Source organism: Oncorhynchus kisutch, linkage group LG25 (assembly GCF_002021735.2).
Source record: "Oncorhynchus kisutch isolate 150728-3 linkage group LG25, Okis_V2, whole genome shotgun sequence".
In the NCBI taxonomy this organism is placed as follows: domain Eukaryota; kingdom Metazoa; phylum Chordata; class Actinopteri; order Salmoniformes; family Salmonidae; genus Oncorhynchus; species Oncorhynchus kisutch.
Window position 1 is genome coordinate 33,701,894 of NC_034198.2, and position 17,904 is coordinate 33,719,797.

A 17,904-nucleotide genomic window follows, 5' to 3' on the forward strand; every position below is an offset into this window, starting at 1 on the left:
ATTTAATGTTTGCTGAAGTGCTATGGACGTTTGTACAGGTTGGTAGAGCTAGACTTCCCCTATGGACTTTACCTTTGTAAGATCCATCTGTCTGAGCCCGAGGAGCCTTTAAATCAGGATGACTGGGGCAGAAAGAACTGCCTTGGTTTGACAATTTACTCCATGTTCTTTCAATGAAGATAGTAGTTTTACTCAACTCAGAGCATACATTCCAGATGAATAAGTAATTGTCAGTTTGATTAGATTTGTAGACTGCATCTGACTGGAATTGAAATGAGGTTGACGACAAGGGCTGGCATGGCTTCACTAACAAGCTCGCTCAGGCAGTATACACAACAGGAGACTGAGGAGCGAAACACTTTGGCACATCCCATTTTTAGCTAAATATAACAGTGTGAAGTTTCCGTATACACCCTCTGCAGTGCCAACTAGTTCACAATACAGATCTTAAGATAGCACAGTACAATCAACACTTCATTTAGGAAATGCAGATTATTAGAGTTTTTTTTGTGTGTGCAAATGATTATAGGTTTGGTCCTCTTCGCATTGTATATTAGGTCAGTTTACATTTGACAAACATTTGACAAAATGCTGTGATTAAAAAAGATGATCTCCCTCTATGGTGCTGTGCCTAGAGTGGGCTGTGAAAGGGGAGTTAAAGAATCTAAATTAAACAAATACAAAATCATTTCAGGGGACTCAGAATCAAGCCAGGCAGGTATAATAATATCTAATAGGCTGTTGTTGGAATAATGAACTTAAACTGGCTACAGCTGGGTAGTAGTTTCCAAATTATGCAGGCAAAATCAACATCCATGAAAGAAAATCCAATTTACTTGAGTTATCACACTGAATTAGACCACACAGTAGACTGAAAATGTCAGAGCGTACCATCTTAAAATATTAAAATATTAACTTATTAACTCATCTTAAAATATTAACTTATTGATTCTGTTTATGCATTTGTCAGGAACCATGCATAACGTGTGTTGGACCACTATTAAATTCATTTATATCTAAGGTGCTTTCATATTGGGCCTTGTATACCGTACACATGACATTTCTTTAGTTTGGATGCACTCCTACAAAATACCACAAATACCTGAAGTTTGAAAGGGCAAGGGGATTTCTTAAGCTCCTATACATACATTTACAGAATCACAAACATGATTGCCGGACGGAATTTAAATACGGCATTCAGTCACACATTTCCACATTCAAAACACAGGAGTTACATTTTGAATGTGTATCATGAAGGAGGATGTTCATGTGTGTGTTCACAGATCAAGACAGTTCACAGTGACCTTGAGCTCTATTGAAGTGAGCTTCAGTCCAACTACCACTGCAATGTAATTACTAGTGAGTTTCATAAATTCAAGCAGCCTCGCTTTGATCACTACAGAAGCGAGAAATGAAAGAGCTTGTGTTACGAAACCACCTAGCTAGCCTACTGATTTTGCTACACTCGCTAAGTCTAGGGGTCTTAGGACTACAGTAACTACAGTTTCTGTAACCTGATTTAATCTGTGCATTTACGTAAACAATCAGACCATGTTGTGTGCATGAGACAGAAAACGCATGGACCATCTCAGTCTGGACTCCTTGGATGGCCAGGCCAAGTAGATTATTATGAGTTCGGTTTCTGGTGACGAAAACAAGTCTATACAACAAAGAAAATGAAAAAAAGGCATGCCTAGAGAGATAACACAGTACAACCACTGGTAGGCCGAGAGGCTCCTGTCCACGTCTCTCTCACTGATTGCCTGTCCCTGATTGGCCACACCTCTATGCTTATTAAGGCTTGTCACCTGCCACCTGGGACTGGGTTAGTGGAAGTGGTAGTGTCCTGTCTATTTATGTGCTAACACTAGCCACTCATATCATAACAACAGCTTCTCCCAAAAATTGTATATTTGGTTCATTTTGTAGCATGACGCACATGCACTTAAAAAAATAAAAATAAAAAAAGAGAATAAAGCACACTATCATCATGGTTGGAGAACCCTGTCAATTTACCATGCATGAATCTAGGGAACTTAGTCATATGATCTTGCTCCCTTGTGACGTGCCAAACATTAAATTGTACACAGCGTTAGGCGAAGAGGGAAAGATGCTTGTGTGATTCAGCATCAGCATCACAGTGCCGTGAGTGAGATTAATTGGACTCACGCCAGTCAGTAAGTGTGTTGCTGAGTTTGCTGCAGAGTTTGGGGAGGGAATGTGCACCATGGTTCATTGTGTACATAATGAGCCTCTTACAGTGGTGTCAACCCGTGTTAACAGCGTTCAGATCCTCAGCGCCAGGAAGCTGGTCTTCAGGCACAGAAGGTTTGTGGTGATGGATTGGAGGGGGGCTAGCATCTGCAGATGCTGTTGGAATGGCAGTTTGGATGTCTGAATGGCTCATTAGAAAACAATAGAATCCACAATGTGCCATACGTCTCCCAATCAAAGAGTGGAATTGAGAGAGAGCACATTTTCTGCCAAATAACAGAGAAACATGTTGCTGTTGCTAGGATTTATTTGGTGGAGAGAATAGTACACACTATACACAGAGTGTATAAAACATTAGGAATACCTGCACTTCCATGACATAGACTGACCAGGTGAATCCAGGTGAAAGCTATGATCCCTTATTGATATCCACTTCAATCAGTGTAGATGAAGGGGAGGAGACAGGTTAAAGAAACATGTTTAAGCCTTGAGACAATTTAAACATGAATTGTGTATGTGTGCCATTCAGAGGGTGAATGGGCAAGACAAAATATTTAAGCGCCTTTTGGCAGGGTATGGTGGTAAGTGCCAGGCGCACCAGTTTGAGTGTGTCAAGAACTGCAAACTGGTCCACCACACAAAGGACATCCAGACAACTTGATGCAACCGTGGGAAGCATTGGGGTCAACATGGGCCAGCATCCCTGTGGAACGCTTTAGTCACCTTGTAGAATCCATGCCCTATCGGATTGAAGCTGTTCTGAGGGAAAAGGGGGGTTGTCTCAGAGGTTGGTTGTCTCAGGGGTTGGTTGTCTCAGGGGTTGGTTGTCTCAGGGGTTGGTTGTCTCAGGGGTTGGTTGTCTCAGGGGTTGGTTATCTCAGAGGTTGGTTGTCTCAGGGGCTGGTTGTCTCAGGGGTTGGTTGTCTCAGGGGTTGGTTGTCTCAGGGGTTGGTTGTCTCAGGGGTTGGTTGTCTCAGGGGTTGGTTATCTCAGGGGCTGGTTGTCTCAGGGGCTGGTTGTCTCAGGGGTTGGTTATCTCAGAGGTTGGTTGTCTCAGGGGCTGGTTGTTTCAGGGGTTGGTTGTCTCTCAGGGGCTGGTTGTCTCAGGGGTTGGTTGTCTCAGGGGTTGGTTGTCTCAGGGGTTGGTTATCTCAGAGGTTGGTTGTCTCAGGGGCTGGTTGTTTCAGGGGTTGGTTGTCTCTCAGGGGCTGGTTGTCTCAGGGGTTGGTTGTCTCTCAGGGGCTGGTTGTCTCAGGGGTTGGTTGTCTCAGGGGTTGGTTGTCTCAGGGGTTGGTTGTCACAATGCATATTATTCCCAATCTAGAGGGTGCTGTGTAATATTTGTAAGGTTAAAATGTGTGAATTATTTGAAAGAACTCATCCAACTGGTCAATTCATGTCAGCATGTAAAAACATTGAGGTGAGGGGAATTTGTATTTTTCATAGGTGAAAGTTTTAAAGAATTTGTCTTGGTATTTTCTTTATAAATGTTTGGAGTAACCATGAATAATTGTGTTTCTTGAAAAGAGGAAAGGGATAGCCACATTCCAAACCCAATGCTTTAGTTGTTAGGTCAAGCCATGTGGTACCTGGCATCTTAGGGTGTTTTCACACATAGTTCTGAGCTACAGTTCGAATCAGAGTTCAACTATTTGTTACATCATATGGTCCGGTTGGTTTCACATTGCAAAATGTCAAACATACTAAAATGTGTAAACAAAACCACGTGTTCATGCAAGTCATTTGTTTAGCCTATTGGTGAACAAAATCTCATGTTAACTCCATCTATGATTATCAAGAAGCATAAATTGTGTCCCAAACTTCATATTACTTCCGCTTTGGTTTTCCAACAACATGCGGGAGGAAACAGCACAATATATTCAGTAACCTATATATTCAGTAGCCTATATATTCAGTAGCCTATATATTCAGTAGCCTATATATTCAGTAGCCTATATATTCAGTAGCCTATATATTCAGTAACCTATATATTCAGTAGCCTATATATTCAGTAACCTATATATTCAGTAACCTATATATTCAGTAGCCTATATATTCAGTAGCCTATATATTCAGTAGCCTATATATTCAGTAACCTATATATTCAGTAACCTATATATTCAGTAACCTATATATTCAGTAGCCTATATATTCAGCAGCCGATATATTCAGTAACCTATATATTCAACAGCACAATATATTCAGTAACCTATATATTCAGTAGCCTATATATTCAGTAGCCTATATATTCAGCAGCCAATATATTCAGTAGCCTATATATTCAACAGCCTATATATTCAGCAGCCTATATATTCAGTAGCCTATATATTCAGTAGCCTATATATTCAGCAGCCTATATATTCAGCAGCCTATATATTCAGCAGCCTATATATTCAGTAACCTATATATTCAGTAGCCTATATATTCAGCAGCCGATATATTCAGTAACCTATATATTCAACAGCACAATATATTCAGTAACCTATATATTCAGTAGCCTATATATTCAGTAGCCTATATATTCAGCAGCCGATATATTCAGTAGCCTATATATTCAACAGCCTATATATTCAGCAGCCTATATATTCAGTAGCCTACATATTCAGTAGCCTATATATTCAGCAGCCTATATATTCAGTAGCCTATATATTCAGCAGCCTATATATTCAGTAGCCTATATTTTCAGTAGCCTATATATTCAGCAGCATATATCCCAAGTTTTACCAATCTCCCTTAATCTCATCGAATGCGCTCATAAATGCACTGCTACTCAGAGAATGTTTCAGATATACAGTATCAAGTTATGATAGGCTACTGTGTGCATTTCATAAAATGCTCTCAGTCAAACAACAGCTAATACTGCACGCCTCTGGTTCTTTCCCTATGTTTCACCTCCAGCAAACCGTACCACGGTACTAATGGACCGAGACCACCCTTTTTAAATGAACCACGTGCGTTGTTTGGTGCGCTCCCGAGTGCAGAGAGTGTTCACACCAGTCCAAACGTTTGTCGCATGGAATGTGGGGTTGGTTGTCTCTATCAACGCCATCATAACCATTGTCACTTTTACTATACAATAAATCCCAAGGACTTTCATGCTGTTGCTTTGAAGACCTAATTTCCCAGTAAACATGAACACTTTTGGCCGGCAACAAATGTGTTGGGAATATGTAGTATGGAGAGCGTTGGGAAGATGTGTTTGGAGAGCGTTGGGAAGATGTGTTTGGAGAGCGTTGGGAAGATGTGTTTGGAGAGCGTTGGGAAGATGTGTTTGGAGAGCGTTGGGAAGATGTGTTTGGAGAGCATTGGGAAGATGTGTTTGGAGAGCGTTGGGAAGATGTGTTTGGAGAGCGTTGGGAAGATGTGTTTGGAGAGCGTTGGGAAGATGTGTTTGGAGAGCTTTGGGAAGATGTGTTTGGAGAGCGTTGGGAAGATGTGTTTGGAGAGCGTTGGGAAGATGTGTTTGGAGAGCGTTGGGAAGATGTGTTTGGAGAGCATTGGGAAGATGTGTTTGGAGAGCGTTGGGAAGATGTGTTTGGAGAGCGTTGGGAAGATGTGTTTGGAGAGCGTTGGGAAGATGTGTTTGGAGAGCGTTGGGAAGATGTGTTTGGAGAGCGTTGGGAAGATGTGTTTGGAGAGCGTTGGGAAGATGTGTTTGGAGAGCTTTGCACATTGGGAAGACTGTAGAATTTAGAATGTAGGCATTCTACACACATCTGTAAGACATCTTGCCAATTAGCAAACAATGTCTAAACTGCATCTTCTCAAAGCATCATATACTATATATGTCTGTTGGACAGCGGTATCTCTGCTATGTGGGTTTGTTGCCTCTCTCACGCACATTTTTTCTGGCACACACCCACACATGTACACATGTACATGAAAACACACACATACTGTATGTAACAGTATAATTTTAAACCGTCCCCTCGCCCATACCCGGGCGCAAACCAGGGACCCTCTGCACACATCAACAACAGTCACCCACGAAGCGTCGTTTACCCATCGCTCCACAAAAGCCACGACCCTTGCAGAGCAAGGGGAACTACTACTTCAAGGACTCAGAGCAAGTGACGTCACCGATTGAAACGCTATTTAGCGCACACTGCTAACTAAGCTAGCCGTTTCACATCCGTTACACTCACCCCCCTTTTGACCTCCTCCTTTTTCCGCAGCAACCAGTGATCCGGGTCAACAGCATCAATGTAACAGTATAACTTTAAACCGTCCCCTCGCCCCGACCTGGGCGCGAACCAGGGACCCTCTGCACACATCAACAACAGTCACCCTCGAAGCATCGTTACCCATCGCTCCACAAAAGCCGCGGCCCTTGCAGAGAAAAGGGAACTACTACTTCAAGGTCTCAGAGCAAGTGACGTCACCGATTGAAACGCTATTTAGCGCGCACCACTGCTAACTAAGCTAGCCGTTTCACATCCGTTACATGTACACACACACAGATTTACTCAAAATGTAATATGTTGTTCTCAAGGCATAAAATACTGAATTTTGTCAGGAATACCATTCGATATAAGAAAGTCTGTTTCTAAGACTGTGTGCTGTATTGCTTCATTTCCTATTACAACAGGAAGAAGCTACTTGCAAACATTGTGACAACCAACCCCATACTGTGTGACATCCAACCCTGCAATGGGACACAAGTGGACAGAGTATGTTTGATTGCTTATAATCCATGTTGGAATAAGATATGAGGAATAAAAAGTGTCCCTATTTCAACCCAAGACCTTGGTCTTTCTATTAATGTTGAGAGATATACTGGTGCTGAGAAAATACACACAAGAGTAAAAAGTGTGACAACCAACCCTGGTCTCTCCTGGTCATTTGGATGTAATGACTTCTGTCCATGTTGATCATTCCACTACTTATTTGTACAGTAGGCCTACTGCTTTCTACTGAATTGTGAAACAAATACACAGATTTCTAGAAATCCATTCCCAGGTTGATGCTCACACAGCGTGCCATAAAACTAAATTATTGAAGAAATCCATGTGCTCCCAGCTCTCCAGCAACGTTGAACTTTTCAGCCATTCCCATCAGTGAGTGACCGTGCTATGCTTTGAGGCATAAGCCGTGCTGTTCTGCTTGGAGTAACTGTCTGAGAGGATCTCCTCACTGAGTGAGCAGCCAGAGGCTGACTGTCCAGGTAAGTGCTTGGCAAAAGGCACTTGTCATGTGCAGTCGTGCTCTATACCACGCAATTTTCTAAAGGTCTTTGACACGTGTTTGCTGTTCTCAGATCGCATTACTGCTGGTGGGTTCCTACATTAAGTCACATCTTAAAGTAAATTGTCAAGTCTCTCCCCGTCTGCTTTTTAAGTGAATAAACAACTTGACTTTAGAAATGGGCTTTATTTAAGTTTCTAGATGTGTTAGATATGACTAGCAACAGGTTAATAAAATTTTTTTAACAATCAAGATATTTGCCCAGTTCCATCAGTATGGAAGATTCTGTGGTAACACTTCATTTTGTGTCTCTCTGGTTTTACTTTGTCAATTTTAACATATTGTTGTTTTCAGAGAAGGAAATACAAAGCATCACATTACTGTTTTACCCATGGCTAAGCAACAATTGTATTTGATATCTTGGCACATCGAGATAAAAAAAGCTAATTTAATGCTTGTGTCTAGTTTTTAATCACAGATATAGCCGTTTTACAGTAATACCAATGTCCACATTCTCTCTAGAGAAAGAAAGGCAGACTTAGGTGAAATAGTGTGGTCTGTCAAGAGTTGGGAAAAGCTCCTTGTTAAAGGAAGGGGAAAACTGTAGCATAGGACTCCCTCTGTTTAAGCATGAATGCAGAGGTGCTAGAGCCTTTAGTACTAGTTGAGCTTTAGATTACCTATCAAATTTTTATTTAGCTAGGCAAGTCAGTTAAGAACAAATTCTTATTTACAATGACAGTGGGTTTACTGCCTTGTCCAGGGGCAGAAAAACAGATTTTTCTCCTTGTCAGCTTGGGGATTTGATCTTGCAACCTTTCAGTTACTGGCCCAACGCTCTACCCGCTAGGCTACCTGCCACCCCAAAATGGCAGGTAGATAAATGTGAAAAATCCTGCAGCCTTGGCACACACTAGCTGTCTGACAAATCAGACTCATAAGTCACTGCCGTTGGATTAATGTTCATGTCCATAAAGTTCAAACACTCCTTAATGAATGCAGAATATCTGATAAAGGTATTTTATGCTTGAAGACATTCCAAAACTATGGAAAGCAACAACAAAAAATAATTGAATTGCACCCTCTCATCTGTCAATGCTTTCTGACCATGAATTCCCATTGGACGAGATGGTGAGGAGTTCATGTGTCACACCCCCATATGCATGCACACACTTTTTTTTGCCAGGCAGTGAGCCATTAATGTCTGAACAATAGAGTAATGATATGATACTTTTGGATGGCTCCCAAAGGTAGACTTCACTTTGTAAGAGAAAACAAACTGACTCAGAAGTCACACTTAAATGTCAGAGGCCAAGTCAGAACTGGTCAGGTCACAATTGAATGTCTCAAAAACAACTCCACATGCTTAGTGCACTGTGAAGAATGCCACATCAATGGTCAAAAGTCGCTCTCCACTACTGATTGTCATCATTACCAGTGAAGGATTGCGAACATCGCTATTGGAAAGGCTAAGACAGTCTTTAGTGACTTCTCAAGCCTTCTGCTACTGCTCTGGTCTCCAACCCTGTTATCTTTGACAATGTGGGAACATTGAGCCCAAATTCTGTTTACCAGATGTTAGCATTTGACATTGACAAGAAGAGGACTCCAATATGAACCTGTTGATCTAAGAAGAAAATAACATTTTTAAGATGAGGAATTCTATGCAAGCAACCTTCAGTGAAAGAAAAAGGCACAGTATTTTGCCATCAATCTCCACAGATAAAATAACACATTCAAAAACACTCTTTGTTTTGACCAAGCCTTATCTTAATTTTATGTTTTCTGTCAGTATAAACTGCTGAAATACTGATACAGTGCTTCTCAGGAGCAACATAAAGCCCCAGTCAGGATTTTTTGATGCTGGCCATTACGTACAGTACAGGGAGCTAAATGTAAAACATGCATGAGGTAATGGCAACTCTTACAGCTCTGTTGAACTGTATGAACACAGAATGAATGTGGTTGAACAGTTGATGACCCCTTCGTTAATGGTGGACAAATGCATGGCCCACTGTTGGCAGCTCAAAATGTTGTTGGTGTGCGCGATGGACCACACTCTGGGCTTAGAGTTGGAGCAGATGGCTGTATAGTACATTCCCACTGGGCACAGATGTCAGTTTAACGTCTAGTTTTGATTTATATTTGGTTGAGTTGCCAACGTATGTGAATTACTACGTGAAATCAACAATATCATGTCACCATGTCACTGGATTTAGGTTAAAAGTTGGGTGAAAAATCGACGAAAATGCCCTTGTGACTTTTTGCAAATCCAATTAGTTTTCCACGTTGATAAAATGTCATCGCATAGATTTTTTTTGTTGAAATTACATGGAAACAACGTTGATTCAACCAGTTTTTGTCCAGTGGGTTATTAAAGATGTTCACTTGAAGTTGGTAATGGAGCTCCATAAGATACTCCCTTGTGTTAAATTTGTACTAAGGATGCACTGAAGTTGTAACACGACGTGGCTTGCTACTTGGCTATCTCTTTAAGATGTTTTCCATCCAGGTTCGCTTTATCTTTCAGAATTCCAATAGCATATTGGTTTTCTATCAGTTAGTGACATCATTCCATTGTTTCTCCTTCATGTTGCCCTGAAAGGGACAAGCAGCTTTATATTTCTGATTTGTGGAGGATATTGGAATGTCTGCCTCAGCTATCTCCGATAGACCTGTGACGGAACACTTCATTTTCTAGCGTTGTCAAGGTGCAGCGTTTGAGTGCAATCTGATCTGGGCTCAAACAACCTCTCTCATTTCACCACAGAAAGCATCCCCTGAATGTCAACCCCCTTATACATACATTTCTACCTTGAAAGGCTTAGAATTCCCATTTAATATTAGCTTATTTTGTCTGAATGGCACACTCTGAACAATGCCTGTGTTCCAACACAATGGCACATACACATACAGTATATACAGTGCCTTCAGAAAGTATTCAGACCTCTTGCCTTTCTCCACATTTTGTTAGGTTACCGCCTTATTATAAAATGTTAAATTGTTTTTTCCCCTCATCAATCTACACACAATACCCCATAATGACAAAGCAAAAGCTGTTTTTTTTACAATGTTTGCTAATTCATTAAAAATAAAAAGAGAAATCACATTTACATAAGTATTCAGACCCTTTACTCAGTACTTTGTTGAAGCACCTTTGGCAGAAGTTACAGCCTCGAGTCTTCTTGGGTATGACTACAAGCGTGGTACACCTGTATTTGGGGAGTTTCTCCAATTCTTCTCTGCAGATCCTCTCAAGTTCTGTCGGGTTGGATGGGGAGCGTAGCTGCACAGCTATTTTCAGGTCTCTCCAGAGATGTTTGATCGGGTGCAAGTCCGGGCTCTGACTGGGCCACTCAAGGACATTCAGAGACTTGTCCCAAAGCCATTCCTGAGTTGTCTTGGCTGTGTGCTTGGGGTCATTGTCCTTTGGAAGGTGACCTTCGCCCCAGTCTCAGGTCCTGAGCACTCTGGAGCAGGTTTTCATCAAGGACCTCTCTGTATTTTTTCTCCCATCTCCACAGAGGAAATCTGGAGCCCTGTCAGAGTAACCATCGGGTTCTTGGTGTCCTCCCTGACCAAGGCCTTTCTCCCCCGATTGCTCAGTTTGGCCGGGCGGCCAGCTCTAGGAAGTGTCTTGGTGGTTCCAAACTTCTTCCATTTAAGAATGATGATCCCTGCATACACTATTCTATATTATTTTGGTTAGTGTGAAAATAACGGGTGTACTCCTCTCAACTGTAGATGCTTCCAGTTTGCAGTTTTCCTACTAAGTAAATAACGTCAACAGCACTGGTGAATGCCATAACATTAGCACTTCTCTGTTAATGTTTCCAGCAGTGGTTGTTCAGATGTAGCATCCTAATTTGAGCCAGTTTTCTACAGCAGGAAATAATCATAAACATAAACGTGAAATGTGAATTATTATGTGGATTATATTTAATGGACATTTTTGTAGGGGTTGCAAAAAAAATGTCATAAGGGAAAATCTAAGCTGAAATTTCAAAGGGGAAATTACAAACTTCACAAGGCTTTTTAAACCTCAAATACACTACACTTTTTTATATGTCCTGCATTGCAGAAAAGTTATCCTGCAACAGGGTGATCAAATTAAGATCCTACACCTGTAGCTGCAAGGTAAAGGCAGTGATTTGTTTATGGTTCCAGTAGTGGTTGTATGACCACTCTGCAAATCAAATCGGAGCGAGCATTGATGTATGGCTTATTTTGAGCTCAGATATGTATAATGTGAATGGCCCACATGGCCTTGCCAGATTGTGGATTATGGGAAATCAAAGACATGGAACCATATCTTTGATGTAGCCTCACATCCCCCCTGTTAAACTGTGAGAGTGTCTTGAGGGCCTGTGTGAAAGGAGGGTCCACAGCAGCCGACTGCAACCTCACAGTGGGATGACAGACAAGTAATACCAAGGCAGCGTCAGGATACCCGAGGGTAAATGGAAGCTATTGAGCGATCTTGGAGGGAGGGAGGGGTATTTGCCAAGGTTAGTAGATTTGGTGGTCTGTAAACCAATATTAGACAGGCTAGTGCTGCAGACTGATATCTCTCCAGATGTGACCTATGCAAGATGGAAGGGCAAAGGATCAGAATTGTGTTTGCGGATTGAATTCCACTCGGATTGATTTGCTTTGCAGAGGGTTAAGGGACGATGGCAGTCGGTTGGCAGTCTGTTGGTGGACTGGTTTATTTAACAGGGTGTCATGGTGGATTTGACCTAGCAACTAGAGACGAGCAGCATGTCACATCAGGGATGAGCATCATACCACATCAGGGAAACAAACGTGAATCCTGATACGCTACACCCTAAAACACAAACCTAAAAAGGAAATATGTTTTTATTATGCATGAGAAAGAAAGGTTTCCATGTGATACTGGAATTCTAAAAATGATAGTCAACATAAACATACTACACTCTGCTAGACTCTTGCCTTAAAACTATAGTATACCGTGCCAGTCTGGCGAGACACAGTGAAGACTGTAAAACCAAACAGCGGAGAGCATGGGCATATGGGAAATGGCTGAAAACGGATGACAACAAGAGATTAATTGCTGACAAAATCAGTAAATCAAGGGGGAGAAGTCCAAAGGGAAGTGGAACGGCAGCTGTACATCTCAATGGTGGGCAACCTGATGCACTTGGCAGGTGGTTGGTCTATTCTCAGTTTTCTACATCACAATGTGTGAACAATATAGCAGTGGAAACAGTAACATAAAATAAAGTGCTTCCGATGTAGGATCTTAATTTGAACCAGTTTGCAGGAAAATATTCCTGCAGCAACAGGAAATGTGAATTATTATGTGGATTATAATTATTATTATTTTTTTTCACCAGGTAGGCTAGTTGAGAACAAGTTCTCATTTGCAACTGCGACCTGGCCAGGGTAAAGCGTAGCAATTCGACACATACAACAACACAGAGTTACACATGGAATAAACAAAGCATACAGTCAATAATACAGTAGAACAAAATAAAACAAAAAGTCTATATACAGTGAGTGCAAATGAGGTAAGTTAGCAAATAAATAGGCCATGGTGGCGAAGTAATTACAATATAGCAATTAAACACTGGAATGGTAGATCGGCAGAAGATTAATGTGCAGGAAGAGATACTGGGGTGCAAAGGAGCAAAATAAATAAATAAATACCAGTATGGGGATGAGGTAGGTAGATAGATGGGGCTGTTTACAGATGGGCTATGTACAGGTGCAGTTATCTGTAAGCTGCTCTGACAGCTGGTGCTTAAAGCTAGTGAGGGAGATGTGAGTCTCCAGCTTCAGAGATTTTTGTAATTCGTTCCAATCATTGGCAGCAGAGAACTGGAAGGAAATGCGACCAAAGGAGGAATTGGCTTTGGGGGTGACCAGTGAGATATACCTGCTGGAGCGCGTGCTACGAGTGGGTGCTGCTATGGTGACCAGTGAGCTGGGATAAGGCGGGGCTCTACCTAGCAGAGACTTGTAGACTTGTAGATAACCTGTAGCCAGTGGATTTGGCGACGAGTATGAAACGAGGGACAACCAACGAGAGTGTACAGGTCGCAATGGTGGGTAGTGTATGGGGCTTTGGTGACAAATGGATGGCACTGTGATAGACTACATCCAGTTTGTTGAGTAGACTGTTGGAGGCTATTTTATAGATGACATCACCGAAGTCGAGGACACAGAGGAACAGAGGAGAAGTAGGATAAGGGTACGGCTTATAGTAAAGACTATACGAACTCGCCGTCTAGCACGTTCAGAACAAAGAGTAAATGGAGCAGGTTTCTGGGCACGATAGTATAGATTCAAGGCATTGTGTACAGACAAAGGTAAGGTAGGATGTGAGTACATTGGAGGTAAACCTAGGCATTGAGTAATGAAGAGAGAGATATAGTCTCTAGAGATGTTTGAACCAGGTGATGTCATCGCATATGTAGGAGGTGGAACAACATGGTTGGTTAAGGCATATTGAGCAGGGCTAGAGGCTCTACAGTGAAATAAGACAGTAATCACTAACCAGGACAGTAATGGACAAGGCATATTGATATTAGAGAGAGGCATGCGTAGCCAAGTGAACATATGGGTCCAGTGAGTGGTTGGGCTGGCTGGGGACACAGTGATTCAGACAGTTAGCAGGCCGGTGCTAACAAGCTAACAGTTAGTAGGCCGGGGCTAAACAAGCTAGCAGTTAGCAGGCCGGGTTAGCAAGCAAGCAGTTAGCATGGGTTAGCAGTTACAGACCGGGCCGGCAGCTAGCAGTTAGTAGACCGGGGCAAGCTAGCAGTTAGCAGGCCGGGTTAGCAAGCAGTTAGCAGGGGCTAGCAGTTAGCAGACCGGGTTAGCAAGCAAGCAGTTAGCAAGGGCTAGCAGTTAGCAGACCGGGCCCGGCAAGCTAGCAGTTAGCCGACCGGGTTAGCAAGCAAGCAGGTAGCAGGGGCTAGAAACGCCTTTGGGGGACGTCGCGATGGGGGTAAGTCTGTTTTTGCCTCTTCGTGCGGTGACGTCGATAGACCAGTCGTGGGATTAGTAGGGTTCCAAGTAGCTCTAGGTAGCTAGCAGGCCTAGCTGGTTAGCTGGTTAGCATTGGGCTTTCAGCGGGCGTCGCACCTGAGGGGCCTGTTGGAGTCCTCGGGCAGATTATGTCGGTATTCCAGTCGTAGGGGATCTGCGGGGTTCCATGCCCCGTACCGGCTGTAGAAGGGGTCCGGATATTGTAGCCCAGGAGTATACTTCGGTGGTAGCCCGGGAGTATACTTCGGTGGTAGCACAGGAGCCCTGGCCAGGCTAGCTTCAAGCTAATTGGTGCTTGCTCTGGGATGGAAACGCTAGCCAGGAGTAGTCATCCGGGATTGCGGTTAGCTAGTTGTGAAGATCCAGATGAAAATGTTCAGTTTGCGGTAGGAATCCGGGGATAAAAATAACAGGCCCGTTATGCTCTGGTTAGAGTCACGTTGTTCGAACTGACGAGAGCTTTCCGAGCTGAAGGCTAGCTGATGACCACTGGCAATGGTTTGCTAACTGATAGCTGGTAGTTTTTTAAATTAATTTTTTTACCTTTATTTAACTAGGCAAGTCAGTTAAGAACAAATTCTTATTTTCAATGACAGCCTAAGAACAGTGGGTTAACTGCCTGTTCAGGGGCAGAATGACAGATTTGTACCTTGTTAGCTCGGGGATTTGAACTTTCAACCTTTCGGTTACTAGTCCAACACTCTAACCACTAGGCTACCCTAGCTGGCTAGCTTCAGTTGAGGGATTCCAGATCTGAAGTAAATATAAATACTTTAGGAAAAAAAAGCAGATCCACGCCACATTGGGTGAGGTGGGTTGCAGGAGAGTATTTAGATGTTGATGTTTAGCAAAATATTTTAAGGGATATGTGACGAAAAAGATACAATATATACAAGGGACACGACAGGACAAAGACGTCTGACTGCTACGCCATCTTGGATAATCTTAATGGACATACATGATCAAAACGATGTGGACACATACTCGTTGAACATCTCATTCCAAAATCATGGGCATTAATATGGAGTCGGTTCCCCAATTTTACTGCTATAACAACCTCTACTCCTCTGGGAAGGCTTTCCACTAGATGTTGTAACATTGCTGCCGGGACTTGCTTCCATTCAGCCACAAGAGCATTACTGAGGTTAAGCACTGATTGGCGTTCCAATTCATCCCAAAGGTGTTCGATGGGGTTGAGGTCAGGCCTCTGCACAGGCCAGTCAAGTTCTTCTACATCGATCTCAACAAACCATTTCTGTATGGACCTCGCTTTGTGCATGGGAGCATTGTTATGCTGAAACAGGAAAGGGCCTTCCCCGAACTGTTGCCACATAATTGGAAGCACAGAATTGTCTAGAATGTCATTAAGATTTCTCTTCACTGGACCTAAGGGGCCTAGCCTGAACCATGAAAAACAGCCCGAGACCATTATTCCTCCTCCACCAAACTTTACAATTGACACTATGCATTGGGGCAGGTAGCGTTCTCCTGGCATCCGCTAAACCCAGATTCGTCCATCAGACCGCCAGATGGTAAAGCGTGATTCATCACTCCAGAGAACGTGTTTCCACTGCTCCAGTTGTGACCTTTCCAAAAAAAAAGTCCTTTCCACACGCAAAGGTCTGGAGGTTGGATGTGCTCTCATGCTGGTTTCAATAGTCTGAAGCAGTGGTACATGTCTTGGCTTATTCATTATTCTAGCATTAACCCAAGCATATCCAGGGTGTTATATAACAAACTCCCCAACACAGTTTTAACAGTACTAGGCTACATGGCTTATGTGTAGAAAAACACATGAAGATTTAAATGGTCTCTCTCAACATGCTGTTGACTCTCTTGACATCATTTTGGGGAGTCAGCATTATATTATCATCCATACTTCCTAAAATGTAACATATTAACATACTTTTATGACTATATACTATTTGATCATAACTGTAAACTAAAACTTGAATGTTTTATTAATCTATGAACATATTATCATTGGCATTGATTACAGACGTCTCTGGCTAAAATTGCTTTAGTGCAAGATGTTGTGACGTAAGTGACAACCCCAACTGTTGTTAAATTTAGTGTACATCTGGCGAGGTCTTCATTATACCCTGATTGAGTGGTCATGAGGCAGTTTAATGGAAGAAGTAGAACATTCTCATCAATCTCACCTTTTCACAATTCAGATGTAGGATCTTAATTTGATCACCCATGTTGCAGGAGTAAACTTATAGTGTATTTGAGGTTTAAAAAGCTTCTGAAGTTTGTAATTCCCACTTACAAATTTCTGACTTGATCTTCCCTTACCAAAAATGAATCAACCCTTACCAAAATGTCCCTTAATTACAATCCACATAATAATTAACATTTCCTGTTGCTGCAGGATTTTTTTGTCTGCTGTTGCAAACGGTCTCAAATTAAGATCATACATGTGTCCTGCACATCTATCTCCATGAGAACGGTGAAATACACCCTACCAGCTGTGGGGAGGAGAGAGACTGCCGGAGTGTGCAGCTTTTATTTAGAAGTTTTGCCTCCCGGCCTAGTCGGTGTCACCTCTAAATACAAAGTCTTTAGTTGCATGGTGGAAGTCCTTTTTTTCAGGAAACCCCTTGTTGATTTACGTTATAACCCCAGATTCTGCAATTTCGAGATAAGAGTTCTAAGGCAGAATTAGTGATGCTGTGAAAGGAGCATAACGCTGCAGTCACCAAAAGGCTTCCACCTCTTTTTGTCTCTGTGTGCGGCGGTCATAAATACAATGTTAAGGCAGGCCAGGGGCCGTCATGTCTAATTAGCTACAAAACAACCTTCCTTACTGATCCTTCCCTATCTCCTTAACATTCTCAATCTATACAGTGTGTTAAAGGGATACTTTGAGATTCTGGCAGTCAAGCTGTTTTTCCAGCTAGCATATACTCCCATACCTGTAGACTTCCAGTCATTGCGCTAATACTAGTTAGCATTGGCTCACAAAACTATGTCTAACTTCCTTCATACCGCACGCAGAGACATAAAAATGGTATCCATGAGTTAATCTGAAAAAATTGCTTAATTGCCAGAGTCTCGCAGTATCCCTTTAAGCAAACTAGTGTGGGGGCAGTAGGATATGAATTCTTCCCAAGGGTACGCACCAGTCAGTTACAGGGTACTGGAGTGTGTCCATATAATACAGCTTAATGTTGAAATAATTGGCAATGTATTAGAGACAAATGTAAGAGTATTAACTTGAGTCACCTTAAATGGCTTTTTGAAGTTCCCCTGATTGACACAATGTGAATCTGAATGACTATTGGGGCCCCACGTTAATTGAGTTGGAATATGTTGATATTCAGAGAACCGTGTCGTGTGTTAATGATTTCTTATCTGCAAAATTCTTTCAGATGGAAATACTATGTGTTTCTTTTTGCAGTAATGTTCAGAAAATAATAATTATTGAAGAAAATATATTGGAGTCAAAAAATATTGACACTAATTTGCGATAAAGAAACTGTGATGTGT